Source organism: Python bivittatus, unplaced genomic scaffold, assembly GCF_059951505.1.
Source record: "Python bivittatus isolate LINGU-HERP-01145 unplaced genomic scaffold, Pbiv_v1 ctg000210_np1212, whole genome shotgun sequence".
Lineage (NCBI taxonomy): Eukaryota > Metazoa > Chordata > Lepidosauria > Squamata > Pythonidae > Python > Python bivittatus.
Window position 1 is genome coordinate 8340102 of NW_028277053.1, and position 19704 is coordinate 8359805.

A 19704-nucleotide genomic window follows, 5' to 3' on the forward strand; every position below is an offset into this window, starting at 1 on the left:
ACAACTTCATCTAGTGCTACAGTTATACCTTTTCCTACATCAGGGGCCCTTCAGGCTGTCCCTCATGCCCTGGTCACCTTGGGGTTTGACTATTGCAACATGATGTACATGGGGCTGCCCCATATAGGCTACCCAGAAGCTCCAACTGGTCCAGAACAGCAGCACAAGCAGTAATGGTCATGCCTCAGGATTCAATGTTGCAGGACTGGCACACTCTGGGCTACTTCAATTAAACAACGTCATTTATCAGGAACCCAGAAGTGTGCCTTCTCTGTAATAGCACCTGCCCTCTGGAATAAGGTGGCCCCCAAGATCTGGATGCCCCCCCCTCTCCTGTTCTTTGGAATGGCCATGAAGACCTGGTTCTTCACCCAGGCCTGTGGTGAGGAAGAATGGAGCCACCTGCTTTGCTGGCTTCTTTTATCTTTTAACCGTTTTTTCTTCCTTTTACAGGTACTCCTCATTTAGTGACTTGGACAGCAACTGTTTGCAGTTACAATGGTGATGAAAAAGTAACTTTTTGACCAATGCCCACACTTATGACCTTTGCAGCATCTCTGTCTCAGTCATGTGTTCGCCACTACAGCCAATTAGTACACGTTGTCCTGTGCCTGACTGATTTTTTCTTTCCCCCCCCCCCTCACAGAGCAGAGAGATTGCCTAAACAAGTCATCTCTTCCTGAGCTGCTTTTCTCCACGGCACAGAGCATCTCAAAAAAGTGTTAACTGTAAGTTAACAAGTTCAACTCTCTGACCTTAATTAATTGATTAGAACCCTCTGGCTGGAGCTGCTGCCTGACACTGACAAGACCCTAATCAGTTTCACACTAAAAGCTTTTGTTTGCCTCCTAAACTGCTGTGGCTTGCAGCCCCAAGTGCACTAGGCAAACAGCTGGCGCCAGTGCATTCCTTTGGATGTGTATTCTCCGCCATGTGCCTGCTTACTCTCTTGAAATCCCTTCCTCTCCAATGAATGTAAATGCAAACATTAATTCTCTTCTTGCTAATTATCCCAGCGCCAGGGTGAGCATTCCAAAGGCTGGGAAAGTGGGGAGAAAGGGCCATAAGATCCGCCCTTTTACCCAGCTTCCTCATGAGTTGAGTCCCAGAAACCTTCCCTGTCTTTTGGGCTCACCCAACTGTGATCATACACTACTGACACTGTAAAGCAAAGGAAAGCTGAAGTAAAATCGTAAGCACAATCCTGGTCACATGACTTTCATTTAGCAACCGCTTCACTTAACTAAGTCACCGGTACCAATTGTGGTTGCAAAACAAATACCACCTGTAATTGGTTTTTTTTTCCTTTTAATTCTTCATTTTGATTGTTGCGAACTGCCCAGAGTTGTTGGGAGTTGAGCGGTGTACAAATGTAATAATAAATAAATGTGTTAATAAACTGTATAATGTAAAACATTTTCAGTTTGTTCTGAAGACAATTGTAAATATTTAAGAAAGTAAAGATAAATATTTTAAAGATGCATGTAATATTTAAAATCACAAAAATATAAAACACTGCGTAAATTCATAGCACACTAAATGCTTTTTGAGAATAATTTGATCCTCGATGCCTAGAATAGCATTTTCTCACAAATTAACATTGCGAGGTGGGAATAAAACATTTCTTCACAACTAGACTTGTTAAAGTAATACCTTGTGTAACAGTTCCTTAAATAAAGTTGAAATAGTTGTAAATAATAGGAAATGAATACAGGGAATCAAAATTTCAAAAGCAAATAAAGTATATTTAAGATTAAAGATAAATTATAAAGTTATATGCTGAGTCTTGGTACATGGCATGCATCTCCTAATGCTATTTAATCTTGTAATGCTAATGCTAGAGACTACTAGTCTCTAGAGCAGAGATGCTAGCTTGCCTAGAATTGCCTGAGCATACTTGCCGTAAAACCAGGTTTTGACTGTGCCAACAGCCTTACCATTAGGGAAATGCTACCTTGTGGCATGGGTATGCCATGCTGGTGAACTCGTGTAATCTGATGGAAAAATACTGTCTATGAAAGCTCCAACTGACCAAAACCTTGTGTGATAGAACTCTATTTATGGGCCCCTCCGTTGAGAACCATGGCATATGGAACATTGTAATTTGGAATGGAGGAGGACGAATGGTAAAGAACTGAATTATTGAATGGATGGAGCAGAAAAATGTTTGTGAAGCTAAAGAGAAAGAGGAAGGATGTAATAGTTCTCAGTGGAGGTGATCTGATCTTGAGGACTGCAGTTGATGTAATTGAAAGGCTGAAAGGTACATTAGGAAGTGTGAACTGGTGTCATTTAGGTCATTGTGCATATGTATTAAAATAGGAATTCTTAGATTGGTGATGGTTGTATGTTCCATTCCAAAGTGATAATGAAGACAGTTTGGGGGGGAAATGTACAACATATGAATTAATGAGATCCAGGGCAAAAAAAGTCATGGACGAATAGGAGTAAGTCAAGTGAGTACAGGAAACATGATTGGGCCCCTTAGAGACCCGAGAATGAATGAGACTAGTGATTGGTGAGTGTCTGCTTTTAAAAAAGTCTTATCTAAAATTCATGGTTTAAGTGAGTATATGGCAAAAGAAAGAATCTGAATCTAAAAGCACTGATTTGATTGTTCATGCTGAAAGACTGAGAGAATTGGTAGGAGTTATGGTTTGAATATAGGACACTTTTGGATACTGTCAACAGTAGATCTTGAAAAAAAATAACATAGAAGAAAGAAAAGAAGAGTAAAAATGAAATGATTGTGGGAAGAGCATGTAGAAATCCTATATGGAAAAGTATTAGAAGTTATATTAATCTCCAAACAGAATGAGTGGAAAGCAGATACGGACAAAGAGGATGTCTTGAAACAGTGCAAAAAAGAATTATGTCGCAGGGTTCCATTAGTAGGAAAGAAGAAAAAGATGCTTGGTGGAATAATAAAATGAATAACATGAAAGAGGCTGTAGATATAAATGCCATACAAGAAATTTATTTCTGTAAAATATAAGGACAAGAAATATATCCTATCGTGTATAGAAAAAGAATGCAAAGAATGTTGTCAGTGCAAGAAATGCTTAAAATTAAAAGAGGCAGAGGAAATGCAGAGCTTTTTTTTCATATTTTTATTAGAGTTTTACACAAATAAAAGCTAATACATCATTAGAAAAGATATGCAAACAAAAAAAGAAGAAAAAAGAGAACAAGAAAGGGAAAAAGGGAAAGGATAAAGACATATAAAAAGTTACTCTCCCCTCCCTACAGACAAGTATAAGCATTTACAGTAACTTAACTCCTTCTCTGATATTACAGAAAAAGAAACTCTTCTTCCCATTTCTCATCACTAAACAATAACCAAATTATTAAAAAATGTTCATTGATCAGTCTTACATGGCAAAAGCATTAAGCGTACCAGTAATAATAATCCATAAGTTTTAAGCTTAAACAACTAAATCTATTTTACATTTTGACTTATAACGTTCTCTAATAAGTAAAACATAAAAAAATTATCCCCATAAGCATAAAGAATATCAAGAATAGTAACATATATATATTTTAAACTAGATCCAATAGATCCCTTTTACATACTAACCCCTAATTTTCTCTAACAAATAGGAAATAAAAGATTAATCCCTATACAAAAAAATCTTTACATCATCTTGCAGTTCTGGTCAGAAAAGAAATTCCAATAATAACCCAAAATCAAAATTTATACAATTTAACCCTGGTCAAATAATTCCACTTTGAATATCTTTTTCTTCTTTTTAAGAGGTTTGATCTTCAGTTGCTTCTTCAAATAAAGTCCCACATAGTGATTTCTTATCGTTTTCTCCCTGTTTGTTTTCAGAAGCGACTTCAGAGATTTAACACTTCCCTTCTGTGGATCCAAAATAAAATAACACTCCAACTCACTCTTCTGATTTGCAATCTGGATATCCCCTTTAATCATTAAAACATCAGCCAGCAAAGTTTGTATATCCATTACAACTTTTTTCTCCATGTCTCTCTTGTAATCAAACATCTTTAAGTCCATTTTCAGATCCACAACATCTTTTTCCATATCTCTTTTGTAATCTAGCATTTCTTTAAAGTCCACTTTAAACTCCTTATTCAAATCATCCTCAGCTTCTCTTTTATCCAGTAGAATCTATTCTTCTGTAACCTCTGTTAGATCCAATGTTAAAAATAAGTCCTGAACACATTGTTCCCAGATTTAAATTCTTCTATAGTAAGACAGGGTTCCTCCATTATGTTAGGATGTATCTTTTCCTTTAATGGGTCTCTGGTTCCCTCTAGTTAACTTTCAAAGCCCAATCTTCTTTTGTTTATTTTTGGAGCCAAAACTTTCCCACAATAGGTTTTCTCACAAGTCCAAAATCATTTGCTGTATTTTTATGAAATTCAAAACAGACCATAAAAAAACCCAAAAACCTTATTCTTTCAAATCCATCTGGCCCCTTAATTGTCCCCAGTCAGCGTTCTTAACTCCCTTTCTCTGTTTTCAAAAGTTAAGGTTTTTCTTTTTAATCTTTAAACTTACTTAAATCTTCTTTCTTCCAGGACAGAAGGAAATTCTCAGCCACTTGCCTTTCAGGAGGTTTTGCTGTCCAAGTAAATCGATAATAAGTAATTTTCAATGGTCATTAAAAGAGGAAGTAAAAGCAAATCTAGTGTCCTTTTGAAGGCTCTGAGCTGCAGCCTGGGCTCGATGTTTTCCGTGACTCCCAGAGTGCTCCGCCTGCTGGAGACCTTTAAAATGCAATCTCTTCACAGGGAGCTTCAGTAAGGAGCACTTGTGGGTGATCCAGTCATCTCTTTTGATGGTTCTGAAGAGCCAGACCTTTCGCCAGCTCTTCTGAGCTGCCCTGGTTGTTGGCTTAGTGAAAACGGAGCTGTCCTCAATCCGCCATTACTCCCATGGAAGTGAAAAAACGCAGAGTGGTTTTGATGGAAATAATTGCTTTGGGAATGGGTGTAAAAGACTAAGCAAGGAGTCTTTAGCAGAATGAATGGAATTAAAAATGATGACATTATTTAGGATAAAACTGAAGTGATGAATGCATACATGAATTTGGGAAGGAGAAAGACTGTCAGGCTTTCAAGATTCTGTTGTAGCCTATATCAATAAAGTTCTACTATTTCTTATGGTCTGTGCTTCTTGGTCTGACAAACTTCCTTCTTTGGTGCTTTTCTCCAGACTCTGCTCAATGTCATTTCAAACATCTTGCTCCAGGTTCTTCCCCTTTTTATCACTAACAAACTTGCCCTTCAACATTAGAAAGATACATTTATGGCATCAATTACTCAGTGGACTGAAGACCTGATGTTAGTTGCACCTTATGTGGATGTAGATTGTGTATGGATGACTGTAACAAAATATGGCCATCTTTTATTGGAACTTGTGAAAAACTATATACAAATGTACATGCAAGAGATGCCCTTATATATTTCTTCTTTTTTTCTGTTCTGTTTAATTAAATAAAGGACAAAACAACATCAACAACAACCAACATTCCTTGAATTCATTTTGATTCACCATCCTTCTTCTCCAAAGCTCTCTTCCCGAGTCCCTCCTTTTACTGCCCTCCTTGTTTATGTCTGTCAGAAAGGTCACTGCTCTACCAAAGAAAAACAGCAACCCTGTCTTGGAGTTCACATGACAGATAGCAGACTGTTGTTCTTCTAGACAAGGTAGCAAGAGGGAATGCAAAACCTACAGGGAACTGGTTTGTTAAGTGTGCCTGGGAGGTCTAACTGAAGGGGTACAAGAGGTGACCATGAGCAAAATTTTGGAAACGTTGCTCAGCTTAATGCCAGGCAGGGCATGGGCAGACCAGATTTTTGCTCTTCAGCAAGTCATAAGACAATAACAGTGTATTGTATGTTGATTTAGAGCAGTGTTTCTCAACCTTGGCAACTTTAAGATGTGTGGATTTTGACTCCCAGAATTCCCGAGCCAGCTTTGCCACATCTTGAGTTGCCAAGGTTGAAGTCCACACATCTTAAAGTTGCCAAGATTGAGAAACAGTGATTTAGAGAAAGCATAGGTGTTTAAGACTGAATTATGGAATGTTTTACACAAATATGGAATTGAATCTGGTTGCTGAATGTGTTGAGTGCTATATGATGGAAGGAAAGCATGCATGGGATTAAATGGAACGCCTAGGAAATAGTTCCAACACTGAGCAAGGAGCAGAAAAAGAATGTGTCATTTCCCTTAGTTGTTTAATGGATAAATGTGTAAGAAATGCTTGCACTGATGCCAAAGCTAAGTTGGTGAAGACATCAATGTGTGTGCACTGCTCTGTGCAGACAGTGCTGTGGTTCTTAGTTGACAACCCAAATGATTTTCAGCAAATGTTAGATTTTATGATGCAGCAGTATGTATGCTTGTGAAAATTAATGTTTTGACCAATGTAGTGCATGACTCTGAAAAGGGAATGAATATGTTAAACATAAATGGTGAAAAATTAAGGAGAGTGGGTGAACTGGTAAAAAGTTTATTGCAGATGAGAAAATGGATTGAGAAATTTTAAGGTGTATAAATGAAAAGTAGTGAGTGGTACGTGATCTGTTGCAAGGAATGAAGGTTAGTTTTAAAAAGTGGCTGTGCTTTGGCTCACTTATTACATGGAAGTGAGAGTTGGGTATGTCAGGAGAAATATAAAACTAAGTTGGATGCAATGGAAATGGAGTACTTAAGAAGTCTGTGTGGAAGAACAAGAAGGGATGGCTCTGGAAAGAAGAGATGCCGAATGGATCTGCGGAAAGTACAAGAGTGAGAGACCAAAATGAAAGAAGTTCATGAGGTGATCTGGTCATCTGGAGAGAATGAAGAAGAATCAAATTGCAAAAAAAAGGTAAGAAGAAAGAGCGAGTGAGCTGAGAAGGAGAAGACTGTGAAAGTTGTGGTTGGATGGAGTTGAGATCCTCAGAAAGAGAGAGATGAGAAGTTTATGGGACAAAAGTAAGCATGTGAGACAGTGCATGGACACGGTGGAAACACAGATGGTTTGCAAGGCTAGAAAGAGATGGACAGGCGCAGTGACGGAAGTGGTATAAGTTTCCCTCTTTTCTCCTTTCATTTCTTTGGCTCACTAAGTCTTACCTTTTTCTGCACTCTTCAGAACACAGCTTGTCCTGAGCAGGAATAGCACTTTCTGAGCGGGGCAAGGAAACCTTAGTGGAGGGAAAGGTGAGAGACAGCAATTGAGTGTGACTCAGATATTCTTGCATTGTGGTTAACACATATAGCGTGATAAGAAACGTGCTCTCTGTTTATTCTAAAATAGTGACGTTTTCATGAATTCCAGCCCAGTGCTTCACAATGAAATAGTTATTTGTGAAATTGGTCTTTGTATTGTATTTATTTCCCTGAATACATTATCTGGGATTCAGAGAAGTGTGGATAACACCTAAGGTCAGTTGAGAAGACTAAAATTGCAGCCGAAAATTAGTGAATGGGAGGAAGTGCAAATGGTTGCAAACTATGCTGCAGAAAAGTTTAACCTAAATATTTGAGGGGGGAGGCTGCTTCCCTGCTGAATTTTAAACTTTTTTTTTTTTTTTGGATAGGCCTATGTCATTTATTTGTTTGGTCAGGATCCCATCTTTATGGCAGGTCCATGTGTGTATAGCATACATACATACATATATGATATGATACATACATACATATACTACACACACACAAACACACATATGTCACATGCTCAGTTTATTGGTGGGGGAGGTGCAGGATTGGTTTCAAGGGTGGTAGGCTACCATAGATTAACAAGATAGGGAAGCTGGGCAATAACAAGGTTTTTTGTCTGTTTTTTTTTCTTTATTCTTCCCTTTCAAGCTGATTGTCTTCCTCATGTGGATTTCCTTTGGGTGAATTCCTTTTCTCAAGGATGGCCCCATTGAGATGAGTGATGTTGTTGTCAGAACTAAATATTCTTTGAGGAACATTTTTTGGGCCTGTTCTGATGTCACAAGTATGCTCTTTTTGACTAGACATGACCAGTTTTTCCAATTAAAGCATTTAGCATTGTTGACAGTCATGTACCATATGGAAGCATGAACAAGTGTATGCTTCTTCAGTGGCGTGAGATATATAACTAGGTCTTTTAATAGCATAGTCACTAGATAGAGGGGCAGAATTGGCCTCTAGGTTTGCCACCCTAGTTCTGCTCTCTATCCCCCAGTAAGTGGGATATAGTGGTTGGTTGCTGGTGTTGGTTTGTAACTCTTAGGTTGGCTGACTTCACTATCTGCTATAAAAGGCAATGTCATTAGGCTAATAGGTCACTGGTTATGCATGGGAATAGTTGGGATCTGTAGGTGATTATAAACAGTGCTCTTTTCAAGGCTGTTTTGTCAATTAGTCCAAGGAACCAACATGGTCCTTGTTGAATCATAGTTTAATTTTCCTGGAGAATATTGTTGTTTTAAAGATGTCTGATTTTGATGTCTCCTGGTGGCCTGGGCCTGAACAAATGTAGTTGTGGCTTGGCTATAAACAATGAGTGGATGTTGGAAGCATATAAACAGCCTTTTTGTTACAATTACCATGTATTTTCAAAGTAGTGCCAAGAAAGTGAGTGGTGAAAGATGGAGTGAGATAATTATGAAATCCTGATTGAGCACGGGCCTCTTCTTCATGAGTCCAAATAATACATATATGTCAGTATATCTCAGGCTGATAAAGTGTTCTAAGTCTAACATGGAGATGTTAAGACATTGTGATGCTGTGCAAATACTCATGATGTTCCAGATAATGTCTATCTATCCTTATGATGGATGTTATTGTACAAAAGGACCTCAGTTTCTAATGAGCTCTGTGACAGAAGAAGGTGGAATATAAACAAGGTGGAACATAAAGAAAGGTGGATTATAAAGGAACTACAGTATCTAATTTAATATCATGTAAGCTAGGTAAGTGGAATAACCTCCATATCTAATGCACACTGAGGAGGACAAGGAGGATGGGGAGTGAGGGTGCATATAAAAAAAAATAGACAAATGGTATTAAAATTATTGATTGATTATGTGCCATCAAATGGATGTCAACTCTTAGTAATCATATAGATAGACCTTCTCCAGGAGGATCTGTCCCCAGCCTGGTCCTTCAGTTCTTCCAACAGTGCACTCATTGCCACTGTAATTGAGTCCGTCCACTTTGTTGCTGGTCGTCCTTCTCTTTCCACGTACATTCCCCAATATTATGGACTTTGCAAGGGAGCTGAGTCCAAATATGAATTTGAGCTTGGATATATCCCATCAGTCAGGGGATATGAGCAAAAATACTCACATCTTGCATGCTATTAACTACAAACCATAGAATTTGGTATTTGCCTTAGGGTTATAATATTTTGTCCCAGAAACCTTATTTCTTGTCTTTGTTCTTACAATATTGTGATGATGATGATAACAACAACACAGATTGCAAAGAAACATGAAAGAACAAAGAATCCCTGTGGAATAACAGACTTTTCTCTGTTTTTTGTAACTGTTTTTAGAAATGTTAATTGGGACGACATATAGCATGCTTACCTCTTTCCAGATACATTCTTTGTCATTCTTTGCTGATATAGTATAAGCATCCTAAACTACATTCTCTGCTATTGTCTTTCTTTAGCTCTTTCAAATGGAGGTTTCTGTCAACAAACGATCTGAATAAAGAGCTGAGAAAAAACCTTGAGAGGATATTGGCAGTACTGACAGTATAATCCTAAAACTCTTGAGCTACAGTGGTTCACAACTGGAAATAAAATCTTGATCACTGGACAGCTAACAGTTTCTCAGTCATGCATTATAGAGACTCAGATGTCTGCAAAACATCTCATGGTACTTTGTTGGTCAGCCATTTAAAGATGGCATATGCTATATTTTCTTGAAACAACTATTCCCCATGTATTTATTTGTATCACTTCTGGAGACTCCTAGCAGAGGTTGAGGGGGTTGAATTCCCAACTCTCCATTTTAAACTTCTAACTTTCTGCTAAAAAATACTAAGAGTGTTGGACGTTGACATATTGAATTAGTTCAAAGCCCTGCTGGGAAGAAATGGTTGAATTCCTCAGTGACCTAAGATATGTTGACTAGGCATTTCAAGTAAAATGTCTCATATTTGCTATAACCTAGATAACATCATTAATATAATTTTAGAGACATTAAGTTTTATGGAACAGGTTCAGTTGTTGTGGCTTTAGAATCATGGGCAAATTGTTTAGAAAAAATCACCCAGTCACCTGTAACTTCATTGTTGCTTATCTTGTACATCAAGCTAAATGACTGGTTAAATCATAGTTATAAATGCTTCATTGAGAGAGACAGAGAAATCTTGCATGCCTGGAGGAAGTTATATGACCTCTTGCCAAAAAAACAAAACAAAAACAAAAAAAATCCTCATTGGACACGCAAGACCATCTCATCTAGCATGCACTGGTATTTCTTTTGGGTCAATGTGCTAAGACCATGAATCTATGTCCCAGTGTTTTATCTGACATATATGATCTGGATCCATTTAATTCACTCTAATAGGAAAAAACTCAGGAGCAGTCAAACTCTGTTGAGTCTCCTTGACCTGTCATCAGCTCCTAGAATTCATCAGCAATGGTAACATGTTGGACTGGTCTGGCTTTCTGGTTGGGAAACAGAGTAACATGGTAGCTCTCCCTTTATCTTCAGGATTGGTTTCACAAAGTACTGTTTGGACATTTCTGGTCAACTTCAGGGCCTTTCAGTTATAAGAGTACTGCATATATATTTTTAGCATTTATATGAATGCAAAATATTTCTGGAAGATTTCAGAACAGAAGCATAATTCTGACCGTTAATCATATGACCAAGAGATTCTAGGTTAATCACAGATAAACCTTTCTTTTGGAATTTGTGGATTATTAGGGATATTAGTATTTTGGATCAGTTTATTGTCAATCAAGTTTTCAAAACATTTTGAGTTATTGCAACAGGAATTTGAATTGTTTAAAACTGGAATGGCAATTTAAATATCTCTTGGTTTAACAATTTGGTCCAGACACATTGGCAGCATCTAAAACTCTCAATTTACTATCAGTATTAAATATGTTTGATTACTCCAAATCTACAGTATTTTTGTATAATTAAGGACCATGTATTAAGGTGGATATTTGTAAGAACTTTGGAATAAAGAGTTGGAATACCTCTTATTAATGAATCGGCATTTGAGGATCTTAAAATAATATCAAGTATGCTTCTTTTGATGTGAAGATGTGGTTATTTCAACAAAATATTTTTGGCTTGTTTCCTGAACACCTCAGAGAAGATTTAAAACAAGTTGGCTGTCAATTTCATTGTGCTGAGAGTATAAAATGATTGAGAGGACCTTTATACAAACGATACAGGCTTCCTCCACCATCATCCTATTTTGGTTTAATATCCATAGGATTGTTAATATGGTTTTGGGAAGAATAATATCATATTAAAATGTGAATATAGTGTTGAATTATATACAAAAATTTGGAATTATCATATATAAAGAACTATGGACTTACTGAACACAGAATGTAGCAAAAATATTTCTCAATTACAACGGAAAGACAGTGTCAACCTAGATTTACAATTGTGTAAAGCAATTGTCTACTTATGAACTGGCTCTATATTAGTGGAATGGGAGGATTGACCAGAATTATTCCATGTGATCAAGTATGAATGCTATGTAGGTCCAAACTCTTTCTTCATCTGAGTCTTGTTTAAAAATATACTGAAAGGTATAAGATCAAAACAATTCCTGAAAAAACATGAATGAAACTTCAGGATGGGTGAATTGATACAGTTGTTGAATTCACCTTTGGCCAGGCTGGTGAGAATGTGAAGAATGGTGTTTCAGCATCATCAGGAGGACCATAGATTCTTCACATCTGCTCTGAAAGGTTTGTGATCCTGGCAGAGTTTAGCTCTAATGCTCTCTGGCCCACAGGCCTCTATACTGCGGTTGTGTTTTTATTTTTTTCCTGCCATTGACCATGATGTGAATATTTGCCTGGTTTCTGTGGGCTCTGGTTCATCCCACATTGTTTCTCAGATCCTTTCCTAGCTGGCATTTTTACCTGAAAAGTGCAGCTGCCTGGTCAGCTGAGGTCCTCTGCCCATTTCAGTGAAATGCTTGTGCCCACTCCATATCCAATGAAGCACTCCTGTCTTCCTACTACCCTAAAAGCACCCCATGCCAGCCAGTAAGCTAAACCGAATTCCGTATATCGATTTTAACAAGGAGCACAAAGTGCGGGTCTTTCATTACCCTTGAAAAACACTCTAGTATGTTGAAAGTCAAGACGCAGTTCCTTATTGCTTTGCTCTGATGCCTTGCTGAATTGCTAAGCAACAACTCTGCAGGATGTTTCATAAGTATTTATAATCTCCAGCATGTGATTTATTTATTTTTCTCTCCCATAAGGAGCAGTAAGAGAACACGGGCTTCCACCAGTTCATCGCATGCCACTTCAACCCAAGTAATTAACAAGGAGATGCTTTTTCCACAACTGAATTGCTGTATGTGAGAAATGAAGCATAACTGTATGAACCCAGGAAGACAAATAGCCTACCTCCTTCACGCACATTTTCCACATCTGTGTACCATGTTACAATATCAGCTTTTATTCAATGACTGCAGGAATTATCCACAATACAAAAAAGATGCTGAGGCCCTAGAAAGAGTACAGAGAAGAGCAATGAAGATGATAAAGGGTCTGGAGGCTAAATCCTATGAAGAACGGCTAAAGGAACTAGGTATGTTTAGCTTAACGAAGAGAAGGCTGAGGGGAGACATGATTGCAGTCTTCCAATCCTTGAAGGGCTGCCATAGGGAAGAGGGCATCAATTTATTCTTCATAGCGCCTGAGGACAGGACCAGAAGCAATGGATGGAAGCTCATCAGAGGGAGATGCAACCTGGAAATAAGGAGGAATTTCCTGGCAGTGAGAACTATTAAGCAGTGGAACAACTTGCCTCCCAGAGTTGTGGGTGGTCCATCACTGGAGGTTTTCAAGAAAAGACTGGACAACCGTTTGTCTGAGATGGTATAAGGAGTCCTGCTTGGCCAGGGGGTTGAACTAGAAGACCTCCAAGGTCCCTTCCAACCCCATGATTCTATGATTCTATGATTCTATTCAGACTTCCTTTCATCTCCCCCTCTTTCTCTGGAACCACCAGAGGGTATCTATCATTTGCTCTGCTGCCTAGATCCAACAGCACATTGACCTGGAGATGGGTGGGTGTCCCAAAGAGCATCATTTTCCACATTCTAACATTGCATTTCCTCTGCCCTTGTGTGTGTATGTGTGGGTCTGTGCATACAATAGATCAGGGAAGAGTGCAAAGCAGACAAGTTTTTTTCCAGTTGGTTCTCTGTACATGTGCGGAGTTGGTCCCCTTGAACAAATTTCATTAAGTGTGTGCCGGGGTGTCTGCAAAGTTAAGATGGCAGAAGCAAGGGTGTAACTGAAGCAATGATATCAAATTTTATTTATTGATGTGTGTTGTGCATAAAAACAGGTGGAGCTTCAATCACACTATCTTGGCTGTCATCTTGACTTTTTTGACCAAACACTATGGACAGCCCTGCACACTTTGTCTGTGTTGCAGTCCAGTGATCTACAGGGAGAGTTGGCCCAGTGCCTATTAGACACTTCTGGCAGATGCAGGTTGTTCCCCCCCAAAGTCTAGGCAACCTCATCCCCCCCCCTTTTTGTGCACCCTCTCAAGAGCAGCAGGTCAGTCCCCTTTCCAAGTCTGCCCTTAGCAAGCCTGCTGCGCTCCAGGGCTTGCCTTGCTGAGAATCAAAGGAGCTGTCTGGCATAGAAGAAGGTGGGAGGGGGGTTGACCACTTTTTTAGTAAGAGCAGGGTCCCAAGTTCAGATGGGTTTGGGGAGAGCAGGTGTTAAGTATGGTTGGAGTCAGAGAAGTGAAGCTGAGAAGGAAAGCCTTGGTGCCTTTGGAGCTGAGAGGATTAAATCCGGTGCAGTTTTAGATAGTCTCCCGCCTGAAATGTTGCACGGGCCCCAGCATCCCCTTGTCTGGCCCATATCACCCTGGACACTTCATGGTGTCTAAAGTTCTGCTTTGCTCCGACTTACAAAGATCCGGCTAGAGAAGGAAGAGAAAAGGAGTAAAAATTTCCAGTGAAAATATTTTTGATTTAGAATGTTCCCCCCCCCCCGACCCCTATCTGTGCAGATAAGGAAGCATCAAGAGCAAACTGGAGCCAGTGGGGGTGGGGAGGGCAAAGGCAGCATCTCTGTTTTGGGATGCAAAATCAGCATGTAAAACCTCAGGGTTGGGGCTCAGCTCAGGTGCAGGCTCACAGGTAGGTAGGTCGGTGGGTGGGTAGGTTAGATAATGTATGGATAGATAGATAAGACATGGCTGGCTGGCTGGCTGGCTGGCTGGCTGGCTGGCTGGCTGGCTGGCTGGCTGGCTGGCTGGCTGATAGAGAGATAGAGATAGAGAGACAGTGAGAGAGATAGACAGATAATGGATGGATGGATGGATGGATGGATGGATGGATGGATGGATGGAAGATAGAAGATAGATAGCAAGATAGAGATAGAAATAGAGAGGTAGATATGCTGTAGATTAGATGACAGATAGATTTTTTAGTAGACAGCAGGTCATAGATAGATGATAGAAAGATATAAGAAATGGATGGATAGATAGATAATAGGTGATGGATGGATGGATAGATAGATGATGATGATGATACAGAGAGAGATGAGAGAGATGAGAGAGATAGTGAGATAGAGATAGAGATAGAGATGATAGAGATAGAAATAGGTAGGTAGGTAGGTAGGTAGGTAGGTAGGTAGGTAGGTAGGTAGATAGAGATAGATAGATTCGGTCAGTGACCAGCTTGAAACACGATATAACAAAATCCAGCCATAGAAGTGTAACATGCTTTATGTTATAATGCAGTATTGAACTCTATGAACACTAAGTTTAACAACTGAAACAAAAATTTAAGATTAAGAGAAAACATTAATTGTAAGTGTGGTCTAGAAGTAGCTATTGTCTCACTGTTTCATAAGGAAGGAAGGGAGTGCCTGCATTGCCCTCAGTCAGTTTCCCTTGCGTGTGTTCGCTAGAGGCTCATAAATTAAGAGAAGGAACACAGTGTTGCACACTCACCTTCATGGTTTTATTTAATTTATTTATATAGCTGCTCATCTCACGGAAATGACAAGGAATCATCACCACCATCAACACACATGGGGAGAGGCTTGTTCTGAGCCCATACTACCAGCGGAACTGTGAAAGAGTTGCAGACCTCCTATTCACCCGCCTGATGCTCTCTTGGTTTAGCAAAACTCCACACTCCCTGGAGCAGTTTTGGACATGCTTACCAATGGGCCAGATTTGGAAAGAATGTGCATGCCCAGGACTGCAGGGGCAAACCCTTCTAGATTTGCCTGGATTTTTTTCCAGAGTCCTCTCAGTACAATTTACTTAGTCACTGAAATCAATGCATCCCCCAGATAAAGGTATAAAAATAAATTAAGAGCAACCAGCCCACCCGCCGAACAGAGTGGTAATTTTTGGATGTTTTTCCACTGGTTGGGAGAAGTTTGGAAGGAAGAAAAGACATCCTGAGGAATGCACCAATCGCTTTCCTTGATATACACCATGCAAGCCACAGCAGAAGCAGACGGGCCTGGCAATCCTGACCGTGAACGTGATGCTGGTATAGTTTTCTGTTGGCCCAAGGATGTGGAGGAGCACCAACAGCAATGCACATGGGCCCTGAGCTCATCATGCCCATTATTGAAGAACTGATGTGGCCCAAGGTCTTGCAAGAGCGCCAACAAGAAGCCAGCCAGGGAAAATGGCTCTTTGTCTTGAGATCTGCCTCCCCTCCTGCCTTGAAATCCAGGAGATCAAGAGGCTTTGCTTATGGCCTGCGTTCTGCCCGCCCTTCTCACACCCCTGTCACAGCAAGACCCATCTCCCCTGTTTTGTTCACCCTTCTGAAAGATCCTCACATGCAGAGGCCCCAAGGCTAGGAGCCCAATCCACTGCATTCCTCTTGCTCACCCCCCGAAGCCTGTATTACCTGCTCTTGGTTGAAAAAGTCAAGGGAGCAGCTCTGGTGGTGCAATCAAAGCTGTGTGGGTTTTTTATGGGAGTCGCTGCCTTCCATACTTTTTGACCATGTCCTGCGGACTCCCTCACCCTCTGTTCTTCCTCACCCACTGCCGCCTCCTTTGCTTTTCCTCACCCCGAGCATTTGCCCACCCCCTCTTTTCCTCCACTGAGAGGGACCTCTCCATTTCAGCGCCACAACAACCTTCATCACCGGGACTGCAAGAAAGCAGGGGCCCATCCTACAGAGGTGATGGATAAGCCATTGCTTCTGGAGATGTTGGCTTTATTTCCCTGGGGATTTTACTTTGGGAAGCCTAATATTAGCTGATGCGCATATTAATTTAAAAATCTGACAGGGACTATTTCATGGAAAGTAAACTACTGCAAAACGAAATTACTTCAAAAGATAAACTGCTTCAAAACTTTATTTTAAATCTTAATAAGATGTAATGGCAACTGTTTAAAAGTTTGTTTTTCTAATCTGAGCTGGGGCAGGAGAAGACTATGGCTGTCAAGTAAAACCCCAAATTCTGGTTGAGCGTGTTGCCATTTCAATCCCTGCCAAGTCACTTTGCCCAGCAGCCCTGGATATTCTCTGACGCTGGACAGGCATCCATTTTGGATTCATTTCCCCTGCTGAAATGTTCTTACTGTTAGGAAATTCTGCTTTGCATTCAGCCACATTGAATCTCCTGTAGCTAGTCTGTCATTGAATCTTTGTCTTCTCCTGGGGAAGAACTTTATTTTTCTCTTTGCTTTTTACTTCTTCACTCCAGGCTAAATTTAGCCAATTCCTTCAACCCCATTAATGTTCGTTCAACTCCTCTTCAACTAACAGAAGGTAGGCTAAAAGTCTATGCAAATACGCACATAGAAGATAAGCATTTGTTGTGTTCCACCCACCCACTCTGGGCAGGTTAGTTTTAGGGTGCAAAAAGCACTGAAGAGGAATAACCAAAATTATAGTGTTTATTTTTGAAGATCCCTTGTGGGTCTGGGCCTTGCTTAGTGGAAAGCTCCACAGATATTCTCACAGTATCTCAAAAAATCAGGGTCATCCACAGAGTGGAAGGGGAGGTTCAACAAAACTAAAAATGACAGCCACAACTGCCTTAACAAAGCCCCCCTCCCTTTCTTAATCCCCTGCATAAAATCATATGGGTACAGATACATTGAGTCTTATTTTTTAAATCAAACTACCACATTTTTATAATATAAATGCATGTTTTTCTCTTGCCCTTTGCTATTTCCAATCCCATTTATTTTTATTCCAGTGAATGCTATCTGCTTTCTTTTGAGTCTTTCACGTAAGTGCTGTTAGTCCCAAAGCCCAACAGACAGTTTCTTTCAATAACATGGAAGAAATTAAACTGTTCTCTAGGCAAGAGTGTCAGTGGACCTTAAACTACGACTTATACAACAAAGAACATTATTTAGAATTTATTGGACTCCATTACGTTTGTATAGAAACTGTCTAAGGCAGCATTTTGTTGGAGATGTAATAAGGATAATGCTTCTTTAAAACATATGTTTTTACAATGTCCTATACTTACTAGGTTTTGGGAGAAAGTAATGGACTATATAAATGTGACTGTGCAACAAAAGCTAAATTTTTCAGCGGATAATATTCTCTTGAATTACATACTTAGTACATGGAACTTGACAACTGGACAGTGTAAATGGATTCTCGGTGCCCTTACTATGGCCAAAAGACCGATATTGCAGCATTGGAAAGATAAATGCACGGCCCCCTTCATTCAGTGGATTGAAGACCTGATTTCACTTGCTACTTACAAGCAGATTGCCTATAGACGTAGACTGTGTATGGACAAATACAATGAAATATGGGACTCACTTATACAAAGTACGGTAGATTAAAAAAAAAAAGCATGATAGTTATGTAAGTGTATTAGAAATAAATATATTTATACTTCCACAACATTTGCATTAGATAAGTATATATAAGAATTGAAACTGTTTACTGTTATAATATATTATACTTTTTTTTTTTCTTTTTTCTGTTGCTTTTTTTCTTTCACTTTTTTTAAAGCACATGCTATGTGGTTGTTGTTTTTTTTGACTATGTATGTATTTCCATCATGATTATCTTTGTGTTTTGTTCCTTTTTTTCTTTTTCTGTTATTATTTTAAAAGCAACAAAAAATAAATTTAAAAAACTGTTCTCTAGGCCACCACACATGAACAAAGCCAACCAACAGATGTGGCACTTTGCTTTTTAAATACTTTGATGAATACTACAGTCCAGCAGTGGCCAATTCGTATTAAATGCACACAATTAAAGGGCTGGCAGTTCATATGTTAAATAATTTTATTAATTAAAGCTATTCATTTGTATGCGAGCAGCAAGAAATTGACACTTTTTTTCCTTATCACCAGCCACCGTTCAAATAAAGTTTTCTAAGAAATGTCAGCAGACCTAATCATGGATCTCATGGGTAATGTGTAGTTTCACCCTCACTGGGAGAACTCAAATAGTTAACACCATTATCTCAATTTATCAACAAAAAATTTGATAAAGTGAAAAAGGATACAATACGCTCTTAGTAGTCCCTGTAAGAACTAATGGAATCATTTAATCCAACCTCTGCTTGATGCAGAATCTGCTAAAGATTTTGGACAAATGGCTATTCAGCTGCTGTCAGAAGACCTTCATTATCACTTCCTGAGGCAGCCTATTCCACTGGTTGACCACTCTTACCATTAGGAAAATGCTCCTAATTTCTGACCTGAATTTACTTCTCTGTAGTTTCAACCCAATGGTCCTCTTCTTCCTTACAACTGACCTATAGCCTCTCTGCCCTTCCTTTTGTTTCTGATCTTACTGAAAAATACTTTTTTGTTGTTGCTCTTGTTTGGGGCACATCGCAGATGTCTAAGCTCATTCTATGCTTTAACCTTTCTGACGTGATCCCTAGAGTTTCTGGTGACTGTCTTCTCTTCTATTTCAGTACTTTAGAAATCTCTCTGTGTATCCACACTGATCTCTTTAGATGTCTCCTATTTTTCCTTCTAGCAGGAACTATTTGTGATTATGTCTTTGGTCTCTTGGTTCACAGGGTTTACCTTCCCAAACATTTTTCTTCTTCAGGGACTCAAGCCTGGTAATAGAAATCTCATGGACACTATCACCTGACTTTTTCAAAGTTTGATCATTTTATATTAAAAGCCTCATTCCTATCTTCTGCCTGTGCAGAGGGTATATAATAAACTCTCATAGTGATATCACATTAGTTTCTCTCTCCTTTCATTCTTAACTATAATGGTATGTGGAAATGACCTTGGGAGACAGGAGGAAGAGCTGTAGACTAGCCATATCTCAGCCTGCAGAAGGAAAAGGGGTATGGGAAGCATTTCAGAAGGGACCCTCCCTAGTTTTCTAGAGAGTAAAAGGAAAAGAGGGGAAAAATACTTTCACTCTTGCCAGATTCTGTTAATGTAACCTTACAATAAAGATAGAGTTAGTACTCATAGTTGTGCTTCTTGTTTGGACTACCACAAAGGGCTAACATTAATCAAACACTTCAACAGGATTTCCATGCTCTGATTCATGAATTTCTGTGCAGACAAGTTTTCTTAATGTGCAATGCTATATTCCTT